The sequence below is a fragment of the Schistocerca piceifrons genome, chromosome 2 (genome assembly GCF_021461385.2).
Source record: "Schistocerca piceifrons isolate TAMUIC-IGC-003096 chromosome 2, iqSchPice1.1, whole genome shotgun sequence".
In the NCBI taxonomy this organism is placed as follows: Eukaryota; Metazoa; Arthropoda; class Insecta; order Orthoptera; family Acrididae; genus Schistocerca; species Schistocerca piceifrons.
In genome coordinates, this window is record NC_060139.1 from 833,110,336 (window position 1) to 833,136,670 (window position 26,335).

The 26,335-nt window shown below is 41.0% G+C and overlaps 1 protein-coding gene across 8 annotated transcripts in view; it reads left to right on the forward strand.

The window, feature by feature from the left end:
• LOC124777335 (L-gulonolactone oxidase-like) overlaps positions 1-26,335 on the forward strand; it is a 60,552-nt gene that overhangs the window by 23,722 nt on the left and 10,495 nt on the right. For all 8 annotated transcript variants that reach the window (XR_007015716.1, XM_047252700.1, XM_047252701.1 and 5 more), the window contains exon 4: positions 18,371-18,441. The gene's annotated coding sequence lies outside the window, so the exon portion shown is untranslated. The remainder of the gene's footprint in view (positions 1-18,370; positions 18,442-26,335) is intronic.

Genomic DNA, 26,335 nt, shown 5'->3' on the forward strand with positions numbered 1-26,335 from the left:
AGCTAACTCTCACTAGGGAGGAGATGCTCAGGCTGTACAGAATATATAAAAATTCTTGTAAACAAGGACCTGAGCTAGATAATACTTCTTATAGAGTTTATCTAAAATGTAAAAAAATCTACAAAGACAAACTGTCCTTGGCCAAAAAAACAGGCATGTAAACATCACATTGAAAGTGCTCCCATCAAATGTAAAGCAGCATGGGATATCATCAACCAATATAATTCACAAACCCATACACAAGATGCAATGCTGGTCCCAGAAGAAGTAAATAATTACTTCCTAACCTCAGAGAGTGAGCTGAAAAACAAAATCAAGCAAAATGGCACTTGTGCACGAGATCATCTTGGTGCTGTGCCCCATAGGAGGTATACTTTCCACTGGAATGTTGTCACCCCAGAGGATATTGTAAAAGCTGTGGCAATGTTCACCAACTCCAAAAGTATGGACTGTTATTGGTTTTTTAACTATGTAATGAAAAAAATAATACACCTCATCTGTCAACCTCTTTCTTTCATTTTTAATGTGTGTTTAGAATCTGGAGTTTTCCCAGATGCACTCAAAACTGCTAAAGTGATACCCAAAACTATCGACCAGTTTCTATTGTCCCAATTTTCTCTAAAGTTTTTCAATATGTAATGTACAGTCAACTAAATAACTATTTTGATAAGCATGATATCCTCTCCAACAGACAGTTTGCATATCAACGTGGTAAAAATACCACTACTGCTGTCACTGAAGTTGTTAACCAGGTGTTAACTGCATTCGAAAATAAGGATCGAGTATCAGCCGTACTTTGTGATCTTAGCAAAGCCTTCAACTACATACCATCTAACACCCTACTTGCAAAACTGGAATTTTATGGTATACACAAACCATCTTTCGATGTAATCAAATCATACTTAAGTAACAGGAGACAGTTTGTATCAATTAAAAATAGATACCCCTCGCTGAAGGAAGTTCGGACTGGAGTGCCTCAGGGCTCGGTCCTAGGTCCTTTTCTGTTCATCATTGCAATTAATGACTTACCTTACCATATAGGAGCAAATTCAATTGGGTGTTATGCAAATGATACAACATTGCTCAATACACACCATGACACAACAGAACTGCATCAGGCAACACAGGAAAAACTAGAACTAGTAATGAATTGGTTTTCTTCTAATGAACTCCTATGTAATCCTGATAAAACACAAGAACTGATTCTGGGTTTAACTACAGCTGTTGAAAGCAAATCAATAAAATTGTTAGGATTCCACATTGATTCAAAATTAAACTGGGAGGAACACATTAGCCATATCTGCAAGAGAATAGCAATGTGTTATCTCATGTGGAGACTGACAGATGTAGTCACTGATGAGTAACTAAAACTGGTATATTTTGGCCTCTTTCAGTCACACATTTCCTACAGCAAATTGTTATGGGGACATTCTTGCTTTGTCAGTGAAATTCTGAAAATTAAAAAAAAATGTAATCAGAATAATGAGCAAAGTTAAGCCCAAGGAACACTGCTGCCCCCTCTTTATCGAGCACATGATATTAACTGTTGTGAATCTATACATCTACACAGCACTGCTTTATGTCAGAAGCAACTTAAATGAGCTCAAGACCAGAGAGAACGTACATCCCCACAACACCAGAGGCTAACTGGACTTCGACATACCAAGACACAGACTCACAAAGACTGCAAACTCACACAAAATAATGAGTTTAAAACTCTTCAATAAACTTCCAGCATCTGCTTGGTCACTGACCAGTTATATTTTCAAACATAAGATTTATGACTGGTTACTCAAACACCCATTTTATAAGATAACAGAACATTTTGAAATAATCATTGACATTAGTATATAAGAATATTCCTAAAAGAAAAGGAATTAAATTTTAAAAACTTTACTGTAAAGTTATTGTTAATTGTATATTTAATGTTCAGGCATATTCTGCTGTAAGTGGTCAATGGTGAATAAACTGAATACTGAAGTGCAGTTTGCAAGCCTCATGAAGGGTGTAGCCATTTTCATGTTTGATCAGCTGTTTGCTTACACAAATCCTGAAAAATTCTGTAGTGACACTGCCCCAGAAGTTAAGTGTGTGTGTGTGTGTCAGGAATATAGTATGGTCATAATCCATCCTGTGTTATTCCGATAGGCAGTTTTCCTTGACTGCCAGATTGTTAGGTACTGCAGTCTGTTGTGGCATTGGTGTTCACAGCAGTGATTCTCAACAGTACATAGTGTATTACCTATGTATGTCATTCAACATTGGAACATTATCTAACAGACTCTGGAAATCTTTTGTCTGAGCTCATCCTTATATTAACAAGCAGTGCTTGTGTTTTAGCTTGTTGGTGGGAAACAGTCTTCACTTGTTATTTGTGGATAAGTTGCCCTACTTATAAGGATAATGCACCTCAAAATAGAATAAATGCAGTGTCCACATCATCCTGAGTTTCCTCTATTTTTCCTGCTAGTTGTACAGTTGGTATAGGACTTCCGGACTTTGCTCTCCAAGTTTGCTACCTTTTGTAGCCATTCTCCTGGAACCCCATCCTCAGATGTTCTAGTTCTTGGTTGAGATTGCTTGGTGGACAGGTTCAAAACCTATGTACCAATGTTTTGAGCAGCCCGTTCCTCTGCACCAGATGTTAGCAGCGGGTTATGGTATGGAACAAGGCAAAATTTCTGTCTGTAGCATTCCTGGGAGGCAAATAAGGTCTTAGAAGCATGCGCCATAGGACTTCCTGGGCCATTTGGGTAGTCATGGGAGTGGATGACACCTATACCAGGGTCATACAATGTAGGCTTTCACAGCTGGTATTGTCTTCACTTAAAACTTCCAGATTGATGGGCGTGGTCGATGTATAAAACTCTCCTCTTTACATACTTTGTCCATGGCCCATCAGCCTGGAAGTTTTAAGTGAAGCCTGTACCATGGGTTTATGCATTGGTCGTTACTATTCAGAGACAGGCCAGGGGTGTATGTTGACTAACATGGTGCCTGCTTATGGAAGTATTTCAAAGTATGGAAAGCCTGAGTGAGGTGACCATTCAGTACATGAAACTTGGAATCATAGCTGGTTCAGTGAGGAGAGATTTCAGCTATATTTGCAACAAAGCTGCCATAATAGTTGATCTTACAAGGAAACACTTGTAGGTCTTTGACAGTTGTAGGTGGCTATATGTTGTGGATCACTCGACGTAATCTTCCATTGGTTCAAGTCGATTAGCTCAAAGTTTGAACCCCAATATGTGAAGGATGACTGCATGAAAGAACACTTTTGCTGGTTGCATTTTAGTCCTTTTGTTGCCAGCCTCTGGAGCAAGTGTTTGAGGTTGTGAAGGTGTGGTCCTCAGGAGTGAAACCTGTAATTAAGATTTCATTGAGGTACGCAGTACAGTTTGAAATTCTGTGTAGAAACTGATCCATAACACACTGGAATATCACAGGGGCTGATTGGGTTCTGAAAGGTAACCAGTTATAACAGTAGAGGCTGTATGGTGTATTGAGCACTGGATAAACTCGTGACACTGCATTCAAGGGAATTTAAAAATATTTCTCTGTGAGGATGATTTTACTGGATAAAGTGCTGTGGCCTAATTTGGTAAGTAGTTCACCAGTGGTTGGTAGAGGTAAGTTTCCATTTCAACTCATATGTGTTTAACATCACTTGAAGGAAACCACAAAGACTCAAAGTGCCGTTTAAGTGGAGTGACTCATTGACCATGAGGAATACGCATTAACACATCCTCATGAGTGAGTCTGCCCAGTCACTTTGAGGGTATCCTTCTGAGTCAGGGGCACCAGGTGAACTTTGAAGAAGCATGGAGTAGCCATCACTTAAAAGTAATGTGAGCTTCAAAATCAGTCACCTTCCCTATCTCAGGTGAGAAGATTTGAGGATATCTGTCACAGAGAATCTTAAGGTTGGTGGAAAATCCTTCAGACTTCATAGTGTGTACTGTTTAAAGAATTGTAAACCCAAAAGCATGAAAAGGGTCCACTCCATAAACACTGTCCACCTTGGGAACCTCTACCACTGGAAAATTTACTGGCTGGTGGACTTAATTATACGTAAGTAAAATTGAAGTTTTCCTAACAAGGACACATGATGGTGTCCATAAGCCCAAAAGTTCAGGCAGCAACCTCAAATTTAAGTAAGTGGCTTGGTTTAGCAAGGACACAGAAGCACCAGTGTGAAGGAATAACTTCACTGAGTGCTTGCTGCTTGTGGATGCATCTAAGTACTTTTGTTGGGGCTGCATACTGAGAAGTCTGCTCTTCCACAGATCTATTACTCATGTGGTTTACTTCCACAAGTAGGGGCATGTTTGTGGTAGAACTGCTGAAAGATACCTCTTGCAAGTATCCCTTTTTGCCACACCTGTGGCATGTTAACACCGAAGAGGGCAATCTTTGTGTATGTGGTTTACAGCCCGACAGTGATGCTGTTACTGGCATGGCCTGTCACCGCTGTTGTGGTTGTTGATGGGATCATCTGAGTCATGGAGAAGGTGAGGGCGCTGCTAGAGGTAGCTTGACATCCCACGTGACCAGTGTTGGAAAGCTGACTGCCATGATGTCTTCTTCCATTGTAAACAAACTCTGGGCTGCAAAGGCAGTTTCATAGGCTTGAGCAGTTCACATTACCTCCATTAGAGAAGGATCTGATTTCACTTCTATTAGAGAAGGAGCTGATTTCCTCAGTGCATGATTCCAAACTTCTGAGTTGGGTGTAAGTTGTGTTGTGACGTAGCAAGGCAGCCACGCCACTCGGAAGTAGCCGAAAGGCACGCGTTACGCTCACGCGGATTGGCGTGAGGTCTGAAACAGGATACGTAATGAATGCTATAAAGAAAAGTACGTAGCTTCTGGAATACTTAACTTTAATCTATCATTTGTATATCATTCTCGATGAGACATGCTTCATACGATAACTATCAATTGCTATGGCGCCTTGCTAGGTCATAGCCATTGACTTAGCTGAAGGCTATTCTAACTATCTGCTCTGCAAATGAGCGCGGCTTCTTCAGTGTGCATCGCTAGCTACGTCGTCTGTACAACTGGGGCGAGTGCTAGTACGTCTCTCTAGACCTGCCGTGTGGTGGCGCTCGGTCTGCTATCACTGAAAGTGGCGACACACGGGTCCGACATGTACTAATGGACCGCGGCCGATTTAAAGCTACCACCTAGCAAGTGTGGTGTTTGGCGGTGACACCACAAGTTGCACTTAACATCAATGATTAGAGAATAGTTCTGTGCACAAACATTCAGAATTGCTATTCCTGCTTAGTCTTCATAGGTCGGCGGTCCAGTCCATATGAGATTGACGGGGGCCATTTTTGTGCTGCCAAAATTCAGTCCTGGCTGTAATAATGTGTTTCATTGTCTTGTAAGCACTGGATTTGTTAGTGGCTGTAGTTTCTGTATTAGGTAATACAATTTAAGATTTCCTAACAAGAATGTCACCTTTCATCTTTCTGTGTCAGAAATTTGGCAGTCATAGAATGTAACTGCAATTATTGGCTCTAAGCATCCCACTCTTCACTTTGTTCATTACATTGTAGAGAAGCCATAAACATGGGTGGCACGAAGATGTACTTGTTACATTTCCTAACACTTAAGAGGGCTACAATGTTGCTGCTGTTAGCACTTGGTAATCATGCGCGGTTTGCATTAGTAATTGCAGAAGTTGCTGCATGGTAAGAAACTAACACTTTCATCTAATCATGGAATGTTCAAAGACTGATTTGCAAGCGTCACAGGTCCCGAGTTCTCACTACTTTTGTAAAGGCTGTCTACACTCAAAACTAATGTAGTGTCACCCCAGCTTAAAAAAAGAAATTATTACAGAACACTCCCCAGAGCATTAGGCTATGTTTAAGCAAGCAATCTAACCAAATTCCAGTTTGCACATGTCAACCAAAGTCCAGTTCACACAGTGTCAAGATGTCAGCCAGTCACTAAGAGTCCAAAGAGTAAACACCTGTAAACCAAGTCCACAGCATGAACCAAACCAGTAGGTTTCCGGCAAACACTTCCACTGCATCAGTACTGCAACAGAATTACACCTGGCTCAAACCAGCCCTAGAATGGCTTATATGAAGGATTGTGGTATGCGTGGCCTCGTTAGAGGGCACTCCTAATGACAAGTGCCATGGCAGTTGATAGTGATGCTGTGCCAGCTACTTGGTTTCCATAGTGACATTGGTGCCACCATAAAGGGCTTTGAAAGAGGATAGATTGAAGAATTAAGGACTTAAAAGTTGTTTGGAGGGAAAAGACAAGTGAAATTACAGTCTTGAATGAAAATGACTCAGAATAGAAAATGCATAACAATGGAATTAAGAAAATTGTGGATAAGTTTATATGCAATAAAAAATTATAGCTAAGAACACATTTAATTATAGAGCAGATATTGCATCTATGGAGTGCAGAGAATCATCTGAAAGATTACAGAAACCAAGCTAAACTAAACTCTGCCTGAACAGGCCATGAAGACTTAACAGTACCGACGAGCCGTTGTGTCATCCTCAACCCACAGGCATCACTGGATGTGGATATGGAGGGACAAGTAGTCAGGACACTGCCCTCCTGGCCGCATATGAGACTGGAGCTGCTACTTCTCAATCACGTAGCTCCTCAGTTTGCCTCACAAGGGCTGAGTGCAGCCCACTTGCCAACAATGCTCAGCAGACCGGATGAAAGTTTGCAAGAGAACTAATAATCTTATTATTTGCAAGTACAAAGGAGCAAAAGAAAAAGCAAACAACTGATATTGAAAAAGATACTGAAAAGGACACAAAAATAGGAAGTGTGATGCAACATTCTTCAGTGCAACGGGAAAGAAAGCTACAAATGTAAAAGTAGAAAATGTGAACAAAAAGATGGTGAAGATGTGTGAACACTGACAAGTACCACAGCCAGAATTGAACATGCTCTGAAGAATCTGAAGGATATAAAAGCAGTAGATTTCAATGATGTATCAGCAGATTTTTGTGAAAAGGTGAAGAATTTCTTGTTCAAGATAATTATAGACAGCCACTAGAAAGAGGAAATTGGAGATCTGTAAAACAATTGCTTTGTTTAAAAAAAGGAAATGTTATTGCATAATGTGATAACTGGACAATGTCTGTGTATCACATATACATGTAATGAAGATACTAAAAAAGTGAGATGGAGCTTAGCTTAAAAGATCAGTTTAATTTTAATAGTGGAACCAATTTAGCAGTGCATATGATATCGGAAAGAAGACCTTTAAAAATCAAGAAAGGAAACAGACAAAGCATCCCCCTTTCACCATACTTGTTCAACAAATACTGTCTGAGAAGAAAAAGTGAACCACCCAGAAGGGGAGGAGAAAATGAAATGAAATTTCATGGGTTGAGGCGGTATCTGATGTTATTTCAGTTATCGCAAACTCAAGTGAAATTTATGAACTTGGCAGTATGAGTTCACTTATCTGTATGAAGCTGTCCCCCTCTGATGTGGGTGCATGCACTAATTCTGTCACTAAGCCATCATATTGTCTTCTGAGACAACCTGGCCCATGACTTGTAACAGGTCCACAATATCCAGGACACTGACACTGAGCCGGAGTTGGCACCTGAGTTGGTCTCACACATGTCCTGTCAGGGACAGATCTGGGGGTCTTTAATGGCCACAGGAGTAGTTCAACATTACACAGACAGCGCATTGTCATGCTGTAAAATGGCAGCACAATACTATCACATGAGAAGTGACATATGAGAACACAGGATGTCCGTGACATACCACTGTACGATCAAGAGTTCCCTGATCACTACCAGCAACTATGTGAAGTAATAGCTGATGGCTCCATGCACCATGATGCCAGTAATAACACCACTGTGCCATTCTAAAACTTTTGTAGAATGGAATGTCTCCTCAGGTCACCTTTGCATGCGCTGTCGATCGTCATCCAGGGTAGTGCAGAACCATGATTGTGTGAATGGCAGCCTACACGTAGGACAGTAATTCCCTAGTCTGCTGCTAGTCTCCCACTCATGGTGAGGGATGACACAGAATGTTGCTGGGAGTCAATACTTGTTCCCAGGCAGCAGGTGCTGATGTCAAGGGGGTAACAGTGTTCTTTATGCACAATACGGCAGTCCTCCCTTGGGGTGGTCAGACATGGCTGACAAGAACCTTGATGGTGAATATGGCTGCTCTCATGGTCCTATGGAGTGCAGTATTACACCACTCTCATATCCAAATGCCCCACAAATCTGGATATGCAATTCGACCAGCAGTCTAAATGATGACACGCAGTGAAAGTCCTTTTAAATTCTGTCAGGTGCTGTCTTACAGGAGTATGCAGAATCTGCATGTTCTTCACAGTGATCACTCAACATTTGATACTGTTCCCACCCCTTATATACCCTACCAGCCTGGTAACATTACTAAACACAAACAACGGTAATACTTTGGTGGTCTGTCTACCTGTCACAGAGAATTGCAACTGTCTTCGTTTACATGCCATCCAGTGTTCCACGAGTTAAAAGTTACGTTGACATCTGTCCATATCTTCTGGGTTCTTCACTTTTTTTGTCAGGCATTATACAGAGTGTACATAAAGTCCGGGAACACTTTCAGTTATTTATTTCTCAATAACCAAACACTTATGTCATTTTGAAGAGAAAGCCTGAAAGGTTTTTTTGTGTATACCACCACAGTATAGTTTGGTAATTTGCCAATTGTCAGTGCTAGTCACAAACATGGCGAGTTCAGGAGCGAGAGCACTTCACCGAGAGCACTGTCACTGGATATTCCTACAAGACCATGTTGCAGCAATGGCTGATGCCTCAAATGCAGTCGGACTCTCCGCTCATCTTTCAGCAGGATGGGGCTCCACCCCATTTTCATCGTGAAGTTCGTGGGTACCTGAACACGGAGCTGCTGCATCAATGGATCAGCCGTGTTACAGATGGGGACAGCTGTTTCATGAAATGGCCTCCCCGGTCACCAGATCTCACTCCGCGTGACTTTTTTCTGTGGGGACACATTAAAGATCTGGTGTATGTACCGCCTCTACCACGTGATGTAGCAGAGCTCAGGGAGAGAATACAGGAAGCGACTGCCACAGTCGACAATGCCATGTTTGGATTGGTATGGCAAGTATTTGATTACCATATTGACCTCTGCCGGGTCACTCATGGTTCGCTTACTGAATCTTTGTAAAAAAAAAAAAAAAAAAAAAAAAAACTTTTGGAGTTTTTCTTCAAAATGCAATATGTATGACATCTGTACAATGTTTAGTTCTTGCGCATTAAATATTGAAAGTGTTCCCAGACTTTATGTATATCCTGTACTGATTGAAGATTAGATTAGCATCTTGAAAGAGAGAACAAAGAGAATTGTAATTCACAGACAAGAAGTCATGGCATACGATTTTCGTATAATGTGCTTTAGTGGAAGATTTAATCAAGAATATGAACAAAAATCTGAACAGACTGACAGTTCATTTAAAGGAGTATAAACTGAAGATAAATATTGATAAGGCAAAGCTGTTGGTAGTAAGCAACAAATGTGACAATCAGGATGTCCAAAATTGAATAAGGAAAGCTATGTAGTTATTAAGGGAAGTTTTTTTTTTTTTGACGCCAAGTCCCAATTGTGCCAATTGAAACAGTCTTGAAGAGCCACGACCGAAAAAAATCGATAAATTGGATCACATGTGAATGTTCTTCTCACTGTTTTCTTTGATTACAATGGATATTGGATCATGAATTCCAGCCTTGTGTAGCCAATACGAAATACTACTTTGAAGTTGTGTGCCATTTATGTGAAACAGTCCAAAGGAAAAGACCAGAATTGTGGCAAAACCACTCTAGGGAAATTGCATCATGATAATGCTCCCACTCAAACCTCAGTACTCCTTCATGATTTTGTGTCAAAAAGTAAAACTGTTCCCCTTGCATCTTCTTTCCATTTCTGAGGCTGAAGAGAACCATGAAATGACATCATTTTGCCACCATTGATGAGATAAAACAGAATCGCTGAAGAACTTGACTTGATGATGAAAAGTGACTTTCAGAAGTGCTTCCAAGATTGGAAAAATCACTAGCACAAGTGTATTATATCTGAGAGGGTTGCTTTGAAGGGGACAAAGTTGATGTTGATGTATAAACCATGATTATTTAAGGAAAACAAAAATTCCCATTCCGTTTTGATCACATCTCAAATTTGACAATAACTGCTCATTTTACAAATGTAAATATTTTGTACCTAAAGTTTCTTTGTAAGTTAACATGTAACAACAATTTTGCACAAGGAAAATAAACAAATCCACTAAAAAAATAAATAAATAAAATAAAATGAAAGGATGGGAAGTGTCTGAGTGAAAATGAAGCTACAAAGGTGCCTTGCATAAGGTGGAATTCCACTCCAGTTTTCTTCTTAAGATAATCATTTGTTAAATCTCTTATGTGCAGTGTGCCTCTCTATAGGAGTGAGAGTTGGACAATGGTTTAAAGTAGAGAAACAGTAGGTGAAACAACAGACAACTGAAACTGAAATTGTCACCTGAATTAGCTAGGCCAAGAGATAAACACATCTTTAGGTACCAGTAAAAATAAAAGAAAGGCAACTACTCAAGGATATAGAAATCATAATGATAAATGTTTTTCACTATGTACTGAGACATAATAAATGAGTGACAAACATTTTTGAAAGCAAAATACTGCACTGAATAACAACTGCTTATTAACAATATACAGGGTGTTTCAAAAATGACCGGTATATTTGAAACGGCAATAAAAACTAAACGAGCAGCAATAGAAATACATCGTTTGTTGCAATATGCTTGGGACAACAGTACATTTTCAGGCAGACAAACTTTCGAAATTACAGTAGTTACGATTTTCAACAACAGATGGCGCTGCGGTCTGGGAAACTCTATAGTACGATATTTTCCACATATCCACCATGCGTAGCAATAATATGGTGTAGTCTCTGAATGAAATTACCCGAAACCTTTGACAACGTGTCTGGCGGAATGGCTTCACATGCAGCTGTTCAATTGTTTCTGGGTTCTGGCGGTACACCTGGTCTTTCAAGTGTCCCCACAGAAAGAAGTCACAGGGGTTCATGTCTGGCGAATAGGGAGGCCAATCCACGCCGCCTCCTGTATGTTTCGGATAGCCCAAAGCAAACACACGATCATCGAAATATTCATTCAGGAAATTAAAGACGTCGGCCGTGCGATGTGGCCGGGCACCATCTTGCATAAACCACGAGGTGTTCGCAGTGTCGTCTAAGGCAGTTTGTACCGCCACAAATTCACGAAGAATGTCCAGATAGCGTGATGCAGTAATCGTTTCGGATCTGAAAAATGGGCCAATGATTCCTTTGGAAGAAGTGGCGGCCCAGACCAGTACTTTTTGAGGATGCAGGGACAATGGGACTGCAACATGGGGCTTTTCGGTTCCCCATATGCGCCAGTTCTGTTTATTGACGAAGCCGTCCAGGTAAAAATAAGCTTCATCAGTAAACCAAATGCTGCCCACATGCATATTGCCGTCATCAATCCTGTGCACTATATCGTTAGCGAATGTCTCTCGTGCAGCAATGGTAGCGGCGCTGAGGGGTTGCCGCGTTTGAATTTTGTATGGATAGAGGTGCAAACTCTGGCGCATGAGACGATACGTGGACGTTGGCGTCATTTGGACCGCAGCTGCAACATGGCGAACGGAAACCCGAGGCCGCTGTTGGATCACCTGCTGCACTAGCTGCGCGTTGCCCTCTGTGGTTGCCGTACGCGGTCGCCCTACCTTTCCAGCACGTTCATCCGTCACGTTCCCAGTCCGTTGAAATTTTTCAAACAAATCCTTTATTGTATCGCTTTTCGGTCCTTTGGTTACATTAAACCTTTGTTGAAAACTTCGTCTTGTTGCAACAACACTGTGTTCTAGGTGGTGGAATTCCAACACCAGAAAAATCCTCTGTTCTAAGGAATAAACCATGTTGTCTACAGCACACTTGCACGTTGTGAACAGCACACGCTTACAGCAGAAAGACGACGTACAGAATGGCGCACCCACAGACTGCGTTGTCTTCTATATCTTTCACATCACTTGCAGCGCCACCTGTTGTTGAAAATTGTAACTACTGTAATTTCGAAAGTTTGTCTGCCTGAAAATGTACTGTTGTCCCAAGCATATTGCAACAAACGGTGTATTTCTATCGCTGCTCGTTTAGTTTTTATTGCCGTTTCAAATATACCGGTCATTTTTGAAACACCCTGTAAGAACACAACTCAAATACAGTGTCATGGACGAATGTCCATGCAACTGAACTACAGACAGAAATGTCTGCCTGAGATGCATCTACATGATGAAGTCCAAGATTTGTTGTAGGCAGTGAACAGGGAGGAACTGAGGATTATCGATGGTAGGACCCAACCTGGAACTCAGAATGTATCCTTGAGAATGACGGTACTTTTGGGACATTGGGCATTGGCATGTGTTGGAGGCTGCTAATGTGATGATGTGTGGCGAGACATGGCACCTGGGAAGGCTTGATGGCAGTCCTGCATAGTGTCAGTGACAGGTTGTCATGACGAGTGCGATAACCCTGTTTAGTGAGCTGCTGTTGTGGTCTGCATGAAGCGCAGAGACGTAACTCATTGTGCCACAGTCAGGTGGTGACCTAAGTAGTCTCTAGCAGAGCAAAATTAATGTGGTGCTGTATGGCTACGATATGCTTGTAAACAGCGTGGTAACTTGTGTTTGCATTCTCCTGCAGAGGCGGCAGCCCACCATACTCACGTGAGACGTGGAACAATGAAGTTCCAAATGGATACCATATCCGACCCCCCCAAAAGACATGACTCAGCCAGATCAAAGGCGAAGTGGCTGTTGTCGGGAGCAGGCAATCTGGGATTGGGAAGCCGATGATGTCAGGGCAGGTGTCGGCAGTCAATGAGAGTGTCGTTTGATCAATGGCAGCCAGTTAGGAGGTGACAATGCTGCTAGGCTGGTGAGACATCTGATCCTGCGGACAAGAGGCCACCTCAAACAGGGACCTGTAAAAACTAGAGATGAACAAGATTAGCGTAATAAGAGACTGCGTGGTTGCCAGGCAGGGGAGGGGGGGGGGGGGGGGTGACAGGGCATAGGCCTGGCACTGCTCAAGATTTGTAGCAAAATTTCCATAATGCCAGAACCAGATCACAGGGACAGACAAGAGCTACCCGTGGTCAATGCATCCAAAGGAGGGAGCAGCACGGAATGGAAGGAGAAAGCCCCTGAAGCGAGCACGCGCATTGGATCCAGGAGGCACAGGAAACCGGTTGTGAGATGAAGCCTATGGCACCTGACTAATGAGTGATTTGACGGGTATGCTGAGACTGGCTGCAGGGTCAGCAGTGGCAGTGGTAAAGGCAGCTGTCTGCTGCTGTGGTGGGGACTGTGGCAATGAAGTTGTGGTGGTGGCTATAAGGCCAGCTGTAATACAGCAAGTGACAACCATGTTGACAGCGGAAGGGCTGGTCATAACAGGGCCAGCAATGAGAGGGCTGGTGACCTTGCAGGCGGTCGTCGCAGTGCTGAACAGTAAGAACAGGATCGGTCACATTGACGCCAGTGGGGATGACTCCGATGGCTTCAGGAGCAGCAGAGGCAGCTACTGGGCCAGCTGTGGCAGGGCCAGTCCTGACACACTGACAAGACAACTGGCATCAGCACTGCCAGGGCTGGTGATAGCAGGATGGCTGACTGGAACAGGGCCAGTGATGACAGGACTGACAAGAAGACTGGCACTGTTATCGATAGGACGAGGGACCAGAAGACCAATGACTAGGATGATGTTTTCGCTGACAGGCTTGGCAATCATAGGAGTTATGCCAAGAGCAGGGCTGGCTGTGACTTGGCCGGCTGTTGCAGCGCCAGCAGAAGCAATGATGGTGTCATCAAAGAGAGGGCTGGCTGTGAGAGAAACGGCGTGGCAGCACAGATGGTGGCGCAGTGTTGTTGAGGAGAGGAGCAGTCATCAGAGGGACAACTGTGGCAGCATCGGGGGAGGCGTCATCACAGAGAGGGACAGCCACAGAGAAGGCACCATTGACAGCGGTCATTGTGGTCTGGGTGTCAATGAAAGGTCCACAGAGGGAGAGGACACAACAAAAGAACCAGAGTCTGAAGGCACAGACAAATATGTGAAAGTTGCAGTATGACAACAACACGGAAGGGAATGCATATAGAAAGAACATAGAAATGGACCACCCAAGTTTCTTGGAGGAGAGAACAGTGCCAAGAATGTGCAACACTGAGAGGAAATATGAAATGTAAAGGAATGCCTATCAAAAAAGAAGTGAACACTGGTGCAAAAAGCAGTGTCGACGTGGTTGAAAAACACACAGACAGTTGAAAAAGAACGAAACTTTGTTCCAGCAAAACAAAGGAAGAGACATCCGGAAACATGGAAATGCATGTGAAGAGTGGCCTCGTTGTCCACATCCTGTTGGGCACCACCATCTTTGGTAAGAGGGCTGACCATGGTCAGAGCAGATGGCGGATGAACTGGCACTGCCAGAATAGGTGTTGCTGGAGCAAAAACCGGCAGGGTTCGAGATGCAGGAATCGGCGGGAACTGTGGCGCAGGAGCCAGTTGGGCACGTGATGCAGGAATGAGGAGAAATGCCTGGGCCAGAGACATGAGGGATGGCCACATGGGGGGCCAGTAGAGGCAAGTCAGTGGCATAGGGATGTGCAGGCCGGCCGGCAGTGTGCAAGCCAGCAATGCGCTGGCTGACAATGCATGTCCCAGGGGCTGGCTGGCCATTGGAGTAAAAGCCAGCATTGTGCTGGGCAGTGACGAGGGCACCAGCAGAGCAGGAGGAGCCTGAGCTGGAGGCACTGCAGTGGAAGGTGTTGCAGAACAAGGCCAGGGGGGGGGGGGGGGGGGGGCAGCGGAGGAAGAGGCTCTCCACAAGTGCCTCACTCGACACTAAAGTGGCATGAAAATTACAGTCCACCTGCACAACATCTGTAGCAGCTCCTGCTGTGAGATCCACAGTTATTCCCAGTGTTGGAGAAAGCAGAATCCATGGTGGTCATGGAGAACAGCAATGCACTGAGAACCCACACAAGACATTTATCGTTGCTGTTAGCTGAGTGGAGTGACTGGCAGGAGTGTTTATTATAGATATAAGAACAGAACCACAAATACAGTTTCCATGCTCGAATTTCCCACAGCCAAATTACAAACAGAAATGTCCCTCTGAGACATTGCCTGAAATGCGCTTACACAATAAAGTCCATGAGTTGTGGTAGGCGGTAGAGCAGGAGGAGCTGGGGTCAATTGACAGTAGGATTCAACCTGGAACACTGAGTGTATCCTTGAAGATGACCATACTTCTGGGACCTTGGGCATTGGCATGTGTCGGAGGCATAGCTTGATGACATTGGCTGCATGTGGCGTAACATGTGGCAAGACATGCCACCTGGGAGCGATGGACAGAAGTCTGGCTTAGTGTCGGCGACAGGACATGGCACCATGAACAGTGGACAGTGGTCTGGTTTAGAGTCAGTAACAGGTGCTGATGGTGAGGATGATGACTCCATTTAGTGAGCAGCTGTTGTGGCTGGCATGAAGCCCGGAGATGCAACTGGTCACAGCATTGTCTGGTGGTGACGTAAGTAGTCTCCAGTAGAAGATTGTAAATGTGGTACTGAGTGGGCACGTGATGTGATGTAAGGAAGTAATAGCCTGAGTAAAGCATTGTCTGCCATGATTGGTACTGAGTGGGCACGTGATGTGATGTAAGGGAGTAATAGCCTGAGTAAAGCATTGTCTGCCATGATAGGCATGCTGCATATTGGTGATGTTGGTTCTGCTGGACACAATGGAGACTGTGCGAAGCTACCGAGGTAAACAACCTGAGCTCTGTGAGGTTTGATGAACCTATGCTAATTAACAACTCAGTGACTTGTGTTGATGTGAGCCATTTATTTGCATCCTCTTGGAGAGGCAGATACTAACTCCAGGAATGAATTTTTTGAAGATCTGAAGAGAACACTTAGATATTGGAACTGCCAAGTAGGGAAGAAGGAAACAGAAAATCAAACAAACTGGTTTGGTGACAATGCTTAGGCTTCAGAATACAAAGATTAAAGTGTTAAGTTTTTCTACAAAAGGAACTTAAGAAGCAAAATGACCACACGTGAATAGATTACACAAGTTATGTCTGACTGATCCCTTTTTTGACATTAAAAAGTGAAATATTAGAACTAAACTCTTGAAATATGGAAGCGAAAAGACAGTAGAATATTTGTGTATAGTTTCTGACAAAGTTGAACAAGAGGAGGATGTACATAGAGAGTGGAACGGGTTTTATTAGTAACATCTATCAAAAATGGGGGACAAGAAGTCTTGCTCATATTACAGGGGAATTAATGGGAATTAGTGAAATAGCCTTAGCAAAACTGTACTCTAGTGTCCATAAGGAAAAGACTGAACAGAATATAAGAAAGTTCTCTGAGGAACAAAGTGGCTTTAGGGCTGGTGGCTGATGTTTGGATACATTCACACACTTACATTAGTAGTTGAACAGAACAGAGCTAGTAACAGGGCAATGGATGTGAGTTTTGTAGATTTGTAAAAAGCATATGACTATCCCAAGAACTGAAATTACACCTGGCATGAAGAAACTGAAAGTACAGGGTAAATGGATTACTATAGTTATAAGAAGTACAAAGAGACAGAAGGAAAAGAGAAACAGAATAAGAAAACTTTAAAACCACCAATGGCCTTAAGTAATGTTGCAGTCTATCCTAATTATTTTTTAACATACATACACCAAGAGCTTCAGCCATGATATAAAAATTGTTCAGGGATGAATCTGTGAATTGGACAGGAAAGAATGCATTCATTACTTTTTGCAGATTACCAAATAATTTTTGCAAACCGCAGATAAGAAATGGAACAGATACTGGATAAATTGCAGAAGGAATACGCAAGGTGGAGTCTAAAAATTAACAACAATGTAGGAAAAGGTAGATTGCTAATTATTGTAAAGATAACACGCCAAGTTGCAGACAGATACTATTAAAAGAGACACATAAGCTTTCAGACACAGCCTTCATCAGAAAAAGAGCAACACACACCATTCATTCACACAAGCAAGCACAGCTGAGGCACACCTGACCACCTACTCAGGCAACTTGAGCCTGAGCAGCCGGAGTTTGGCGGTCGTGTGCGTGAGGTGTGCTTGCTTGTCTGAATGAATGGCATGTGTTTCTCTTTTTCCGATGAAGATTGTGGCCGAAAGCTAATGTGTGTCTATTACTTGTGCCTGTCTGCAACTTAGCATGTTATCTTTACAGTAAGTAGCAATCTACAGTTTCCTAAATGGCAGTTATTCCTGATTGGGGTCAAAAAATTAATTTTGATAAGACCAAGTACATATGTCTTTTGTGAACAAGGAATCAATTTAGTTCTTGAAGATGAAAGAATTATAAAATTGAAAAATTAAATATTTAGGTTTTGTTATATGCAACAACAGCACCTGTGACAAAGATATTGCAGACCAAAGTAGTGATGGGTAACTGAGTGATGAAGTCCCTACATGGACTCATTTGAACAATGGTATTACTCAACAGACCAAAAAAAGCATATTCTGTAGTATTATTGAGAATATAGTTACTTATAGCCAAAAATGTGGCCTTTTACGAAATAAAAGGAGTGACAAGGTTGGAATAATGCAATTAGATTTTATGAGAGGTTGCCTGCAGGTTGCCCACATAAATGAGATCAAAATATCTAAAATATGGGGAAAAAATGTAAGTGACAGAGTCCATAACGAACAGACTGGAGAAGGGAAGTCTTCAGTTGTTTCAGAATTTTAAAAGAATTAGCCATGACAGGTGGCCCAAAATGGTAGTGATGTGGGCCCTGAGGAGAACTGCAGGGGTCAGACACATTTGTCATGAAAGTTATATAATGATCAAGCGATGGATGAGAAGGGGTTAACAGTTTATGACTGAAGTAACCAAGACTACTGGAAGAAGAAAATGACTAACCTCTAGTAGGAAAAGTCAAAGAAGAAGAAGAGGAAGAAAAGGGAAATTAAAACTGCGAAGTATAGTAATATTGTATCAACACAGCTAAAAGGGTAATTTAATCCTTTTTGTGTCATTATTCAATAATTTACTCTCATAGTTCTGAAAGAATGAAGGCTTATATTGTTATTTGCTGTATATTTTAAGCCCTACTCTGTCTCCTAATCTGTAGTGAATAAAATTTTCATTTTTCGTAAAAAATTGTTGTTAGTTATACATTTCACTCATTTTATTCATCTCCTACATGAAAATAGTTTTTTGTACCTCACTTACCCCTCGCATCTTCTTTATTGTAGGAACCATAAGAAAGTTACACTAGATCTATTTGAAAAGTGAAGAACTTTTCGAAAGCAAGGAGATTGAACCAGTAAGTAGAATTAATTTTGTAGATTAATTAGATTAATAGGCATTTAAGGCACTGGAATTTGTGGGCCTGGCAACAGTATGGCTGGTTATTTCACTATTGAGGATAATGGTTCATTGTGGATTTAGTATAAGTATGGTATCTGCAAGTACTTGCATGTAATTAAAAATTGGAAATTAATGCCCTAAATTAAAAGATCAGACTACATTAAAGTTTAATTAAATGATTGTATTTAACAGATTAAGTAACATAACGGATTATGACAACAGAAAAGTAAAAAAATAGTCAGTCTTTTGCCGTCATTGGACCGAGGAAGCACAAAGTTAACTTTGGTTTACAGTTTCTGCTTGACAAGCTGAAGATTGCTCCACCTTTCTAGTCTGTCACTAGTTTTATGACATCTTGTTTCCTGTGCATATACTTCTTTGTGTATTAAATGATATCTATGTGTTGTATACAATTTCTACCACATAATTTACCAGGTGTAGAAGTATGAAACTGGAATTTCCCTATAGATGGTGCTAGCCATCAGTGTAGGCTCTGTGAGACCGTGCCTGTAGCACCATCTTATTCCTGTAATGGCTGATGACGAATGTCAGCACACAGTAACCCAAGTTCAGTACATTGGTATCTGTTTAAAACCCGTAAGCATGTTGAGTTTTATGTCTATGAACTACGATTAGCAGACAGCATTGGTTTTCTGTTATAATTTGAAGAAAACTGCTGGGGAATCACATTGAATGCTTGTCAAAGCTTTCGACGAACATGCTCTTGGGAAAACACAGTGTTTCAAAAAATTTAAAAGTGGCGATTTTGATCTGAGAAACGAAGAGTGCAGGAAACCACCGAAAAAGCTCGAAGACAATGAATTGTGGGCATTATTGGATGAAGATGATACTCAAACTCAACAGGAACTCATGGAACAATTGAATGTGATGCAGAAAGCCATTTCTCTTCAGTTGAAAGCTATGGGAAAGGTGCAGAAAGTGAGAAAATGTGTTCTGCATGAACTGAATAGTAAAAAGCAAGCAAATCGAAAGACCACTTGTGAAATGCTGCCTGCCAGATACAAAAGAAAGTCATTTCTCCTTTGAATAGTGACAGGTGATGAAAAGTGGATATATTTTGAGAATCCTAAGCATTGTAAGTCATGGGTAAATACAGGCAAACCATCGATCTCCGCTGTGAGACCAAATCGCTTTGGAAGAAAGACAGTGCTCTGTGTTTGGTGGGATCAGAAGGGTGTCCTCTATCATGAGCTGCTAAAAGCTGGTGAAACTGTTAACACTGATTGCTGCCAACAGCAAATGATCGATTTAAATTGGGCATTACGTGAAAAACTACTGGAATATGAAAAAAGCAACACAATGTCATATGCTCCATGATAACGCCCCATCACACACAGCAAAATGGGTCAGGGAAACGATCGAGGTGTTCAGTTGGGAAATACTAGGCATGCGACTTATTCTTCAGACTTACTCCATCCTATTATCATCTGTTCACATCACAGGGACACACACTCGCTGAACAATGCTTCAATTCATATGAAAATATATGAAAGTGAAAGTGGCTCTCTGTCTGGTTTTCTTCAAAAGAAGAAATGTTTTTTTGCAATGGGAGAAATGTATAAATAGCAATGGAGATTATTTTAGATAAAATATTATTTATCAGTTTCAAACAACAGATGTGTAATTATTGCAACCAAATTCCGGTTGCATACTTCCATGAGGGCTGCTCAATAAAGAATGGTCATAATTTTTCACACTAAAATTTATTCTTATGATATTCATTTAGCCTAATATGCAACAAATGTGCCATAGTATTTCATTGTTGGGACTCCTGGTTCCCGCCTGGGAGAGGCAGGCAAGGTCAGACATGTTCGGTATCACCTACCATTGCAATGAAGGTAACACGCGAGGAATAATATGCGGCTTTGAAATTCTGCTTTTGGCTCAACAAATCTTCAGCTGAGACCTATAAAATGTTACAGGAGGGCTGTGGAGAGTCTTTTCTTCCCTACAGCACAGCTTGAAGGTGGTTTAAAATATTTAAAGAGGGGAGACAATCGATTTCAAAGGAAGGTGGACCCAGTGCTCCAGTTACTGCTCTTACAGAAGAAAACATCAACACTGCTGCGGTCATTGTGAGAGAGATCTGACGAATTACCTTAAGATCATTTTCTGAAATACTGAACATTTCATAGGGTGCCACCCACATGTTGGTGACAGAAAAATTACACATGACACATCTTTGTGTGCGATGGGTTCCAAGACTGTTGATTCCCGAACGAAAGGACATTTGCAAGCAGGTCTGCATGCAGTTAAAGTTGATGTTAGAGGAAGATTTGGAGTTTCTTTCAAATGTAATCACTGCTGATGAAACTTGGTTACATCATTTTGATCCTGAGAGCAAACAGCAAAGCTCAGTGTGGAGATCTCCTTCATCACCAAAAAAGCAAAAGTCGTTACTTCTGCTGGGTAAGTTATGGTCATCTCATTCTTTGATATTCGGGGAATGGTTTGTCAGCATGTTGTACCTGCACACACATCAGTAACTGGACAACACTACAGGGATGTCCTGAAAACATTTCAAGTCCATATCAGGCACAAAAGATCACATTTCTGTGAAGCAGGCTGGATGCTGCACCATGATAATGCACGGCAGCATATTGCCAATGTTGTTGCTGAATATAATGCAAAAATCAACGTGAAGTGCATCCCTCACCCTCCCCACAGTCCTGATTTAGCGCCATGTGACTTTTTTCTATTTCCTAACACGAAGAAATGCCTTCATGGACGGCATTATCAATCATCAGAAGCAGCGGTGAAGGCTGTGGAGGCAATTTTGAAGGACCTATCAAAAAATGGTTTCCAGCATTTATTTGAAGACTCTTGTACACCTAGTATAAGAGGAAAGACTAGTTTGAGGAAATGGAAGGTGTGTTCAACCACAGCAACCATATGTTAGAGCATGCACCATCATAAACTTCCAAGCATAATGACTTTTATAGTCTCATGCTCATATGCAAAGCTGAAGTGTAATGTCACTGCCTGAACATTGTATTAGTATTAAAGCAGGAGTTCAGTGAACCTGGAAATCATGAAAACCTGTCAGAAGATGGGAATTTTCAAAATTATTTTATTTAAAAACTTTGATTTGTTAAAAAAAATTTATGGTACCATACCCAAATGGATATGTTATCAGTTTAAACCATCTGTGATAATTCAAATAGCAATCTATGTGTTATACACATAATACCCATTGGTGATCCAGTGTTTACACAATGATTTGTAACTGATTTATAATCATCGATCTGTTGCATGGAATGGGGATCTGAGGAAGCTACCGTGTGAGAGGTGGGGAGAGACGGGTGAATTCATTGCTTTGAAGTCTGGAATAAAGTATAGATGAGCTACTATGGTAGAAAAACACAGAAGTAATAAGTTTTGTTAAAGCGTTTTATAGAGACGTTTATATTCAGTTTAGTGCAATGTCCGAAATTACGTTAAGCCTTTTGTAACAACTGTTGTATTAACTGTTAAATTGTAGTAGTTGGCAGCAGTCAAAAACAAGATGTCATAATCACGGAGAGTAATGACTTTTACCGATATGTATCAAACAGATCTATGGGGCTGGAAGAGTGCTTGACGCTGACAGAATGGCATAATCTTATGAATGAACAAGTTAAAGCTAGCCGTCAGTTTTACCGTGGGGTAATCTGCAGTATTCCATTGATAAATCTGTAGCTTGTGAATGCTTGCTTGGCCATTTCTTTGAGCAGAGTGGCAATAACATTGAGTAGTTATTAAATTAAATTATGGCTGTTGTAACACAATTATTCAAATAGGAGAAGGTGAATGGCATTTTAGACATTTGTAATTGTGTCTTGCTTTGCAGCATTTATACAATTATTATTACTGTTTGGCCACAATAAGGTGACGATTTTGCTAGTGTTGCCAGAAGCATAGAAAATCAGTACTAGCTGAGAGATATTCATTTGTCTCCAAGTGCTGCCAACGTCAATCTGCCCACAGATAGACATGAAATATTACTGAACGCATTGGAAGACTTGTGTCCACTAGCAAGTAACTTTTGTAAGCACTTGCTAAGGTGTTTTCATTAGAACAAAACTTACTCAAGTTTACTTCTTCAAGTCGCTGGGGCAAGTTAATTTCAGAAACTTGCTTCAAGAACTTGCAGAAATGCTATCATGCTTAAAAACAAGAACTGTCACCACTCTTGTTGCATTATTATTATTATTATTATTATTATTAATGAATAAAAATTTTGACAAAATGCAAAAATAAAGAAAGAGGAAGAAAGAAATGTTCAAACTTCTCTTGTCTATTGTATAATGAAATACTCGATAGAAGGAAACAAAAATGTGGTGAGCTGTCCCACCAAAAGACTGCCTTTTAATTACTGTTCGATTTTTGCAAGCAATATTGATTACTTTTATTACAAACATAATGCATTTATGTTGATAGTATTGGTAGTAACATTAAAAACAGCAAAAAATTAAATACACCTATACTGTCAGTGTACTTTCCCTTCTGGTGAGCCAAATTCATTGGTAAACTCATTTCACACTTGCTTGGCTGATGGTGCCAGTTATATGTTTTTAAGGGTCCCAAAAGCACATTTGTTTTGGTCCATCTGGCTTTGTGCTATTCTCCTTGTGGACACTAGTATATTCGCACTAGTACTGAACACACACAACCTCTACAAGTTTGACAAAAAAACTTACAAGAACTGAAAATTTGTCAAGTACTTGCAGCAAGATGCAAAAAAACTAGAATGAATTTTCATCCTGCAGGAGAATGGGCACTGATTTCAAACTTCCTGGCAGGTTAATATTGTGTGCTGGACAGGTGACTCAGAACCTCGAACCTGGTCTGGCATATAGTTTTAATCTACCTGGATGTTTCATGCAAGAAACTGTTTTCACTAACTTGCAGCGACGATGATGATGGCCTCGAATTAGATATATGATTTTGACAATTGTTTTGGCAGAGTCATTTGTACTTTGTTAACATTACTGCTGGAATGTGTTTCATTAATGCCATCTGCAGAACAGATTCCAAAAATCAGTTTTTGACTGACAGTTCAAAGTGTTGTAAGTTTTACGTTCATCAACTTTCATTTTTCATAATTTTTGATAAATAAATAATACATAAGTTGTGGGTAAAACTCCCGTGCATGGATATGTCAGCATAGTGAGTGATTTACAATCCATTTCAGGTCTCATTTAAGGGGAAATATTTTCGCGAGTGCCACCGCTAATTTAGTGTTAAGCACAAAATGCGAGTAATGGTATCAGCACTGCCGCAAGCAGTCGACGCTGCCTTCCCCTCACCACTCCTCTATCCTCGGCAGTCCTAATGCGGGGTCAAGGCTGTTCCCAACAGCCACCACGCCAGTCGTCAACTTAAAGTGGCCAAACAGTATAAAGTAATTATTCACCTTTCTTTTAATATACTCTCCTGTTTGCATTTTCTTCCGTTCGCAACACTGTGCAGCATTTATAATAATTTTTCTCACTTCACCCTGTGTTGATGTCTTAATAGAAATGGATGGGTCAGAAGTAGCTTCTTCATTCATCATTTCTCAGCTCAAGCACCTGCACGGATCAAGTTGAAACAAGTGACTGTTAACTCAGTAATGGCTATTTACTACAATGCCATACACTGTTGGAGCATGTTGCTGTGCAATAGTTCCGAGCGGAATGAAGTACAGGGGCTAAAATGAAATAAAATAAACACTTTCCTTCAAATGCCTTTGTGTGCTTGGTAGTACTTTCACTTTTAAGCAATTGAATGGAGGTAGAGAGCTCCTTCGCAACATAATTAAAGAAAGTCTGTAAAGCCCATATTACACCTAACAAATACAAGTCTGCACCAGCACCCCAAGCAAACACATTCGGAACCACAGGCTTGTTTATATCAGTTGCGTCATTGAGTGTGAAAGCTGATATTTTTGTAAAGTTGCTATTTACTCATGTTGAAACTTTTCAGAGATCTAACTTTGTATTTATTAAGCAGTTACTCTTATCTTGTGCAGCTATAATGAAATTACATTATGATTATGCAGAATTACGTACACTGTGTTCACTTTATGTCATATTGATATAAGTGAATGATTATCACAGCATTTAAGACACGGAGAATGTAGTTATCTATGCAGCATTTACTATCATAGTGGTTGCTGTACTCGTTGCGTGAATTACAGAACAACAACATAATGCCAGGTGCAGGAATTGGGTTCGACATGCGCTGGAAAGAATGGGTGAAGGTAGGGCATATACCCTCCAGTTGACAGAGGATTTAAAGTTCAAAGATCAACAGGAGTGTAGGAACTTCATCAGAATGGATGTGGCTTGTCAATGGTACATGACGGGATGTGCACAAGTGACAGAGTAATGAGGGACACTGTTTCATAACAGTGCGACTGCGAAGATGCAAAACGACGTTTACAGCCCTCTCTGGTCGTAGCTGGCACAGCTGCTCTGACTTGTGGCTATTCTCACAACACTGCCCTTCTTGGCATGCTGAAGTAATACAAAAGATGCAATCAAATCAAATAAATGTGTTCCTTTCACCAATTAAGGTGACACATACACATCTAAAGTAAAATTAGATGCACATTTATGTAAAACATAAACTCAGAATTAATCATGTGTAGACTTTCTGTATTATGGTACAGCATATCTAGTGGACCACATAGACACCTTTCCTTGCTGTATGCCTCTGTAAGCAAGCTTATAATTCTTTGTTTCGTTCCGTTTTTACAATAAGGAGCTATCATTATATGAACAGCTTTTGTCAACAACAACAAAAAAAGAGAATACTCATTTGTTTTATTACTGTATTAATAAAAAATTGCTCAATGAAGAATGTGTAGAATATTTTGCGCAGTAGCCAAAGAGTCCTCAAGAGCTCATCTATTTCTCATCTGCCAAACACACATGAAAGCAATAACAAGCAGAAAGCCTGCTCGAAATGCTGTGTTTTGCATATGTGTGCATACTCTTCTTCCACTATACATGTGCAGATTCGTGGCAGAATAGAAATGTTCCTATTTTTCCCCAGTGGATAAACTGTCTGCTCAAATCGTAGCTTCACCCAATTTGCTGCTATGTGGCAGGCCGTCTACACCTGACTTGTACACATTAGGTGTGTTGTGTAATATCGCTTAACTGTGCAGACCGTCAAGTAAAATAATGCAAGCTTGATAACCACAGTTGATAACATTGTATACCCAACAGTAATTGAAAAGAGAATGAATGGGGCAAAACAGTAGTATGGCTTTGAACAAACTCGCACCAGCAATTTTTTAAAAATAATGTTTTGCTTTGGGGATGTTGAAATCTCAAAAATGTCAAAATCACATACAAGTGCAACACAGTATCAAAAGTCTTATGAGCTGCTTCTGTTTCCATGGGTTACTCCTGATCCCAAAAACAGAACGTTGTGTTCAAAGGCAGTCCTTGTCAGACTTGAATTTGTGGAGATAGGGAGAGAAAAAAGAATTGAATAAGAGATGAAATGTTACAAGAGAAGTGAAAATTGTTTTGATAAATTCTTGATTAATATAATCAAATTATCTTGAAAGCCATGACAAAATTTCAGTGGTGTGGGCCCATGGTGTGGACAAAGATAGTACTTATTTGCTAGGGACTGAGGTGAGAAATCTTTTTGGCTGTGATATTGTGTGTTACTGAGAGTTAGTGGTGCAGACATCGGCTGACTGCGGTTCATAGGCAGCAGTGATGGTAGTCTACCATGATTACTTATGCTCTGCCATGGTGATTATTCTACATCTGAGCTCTGTAACTGATTAAGTACATCTGAAATTACTTCCTTCATGGAAACTGGCATTGGGCTATCTTGGAAAAACT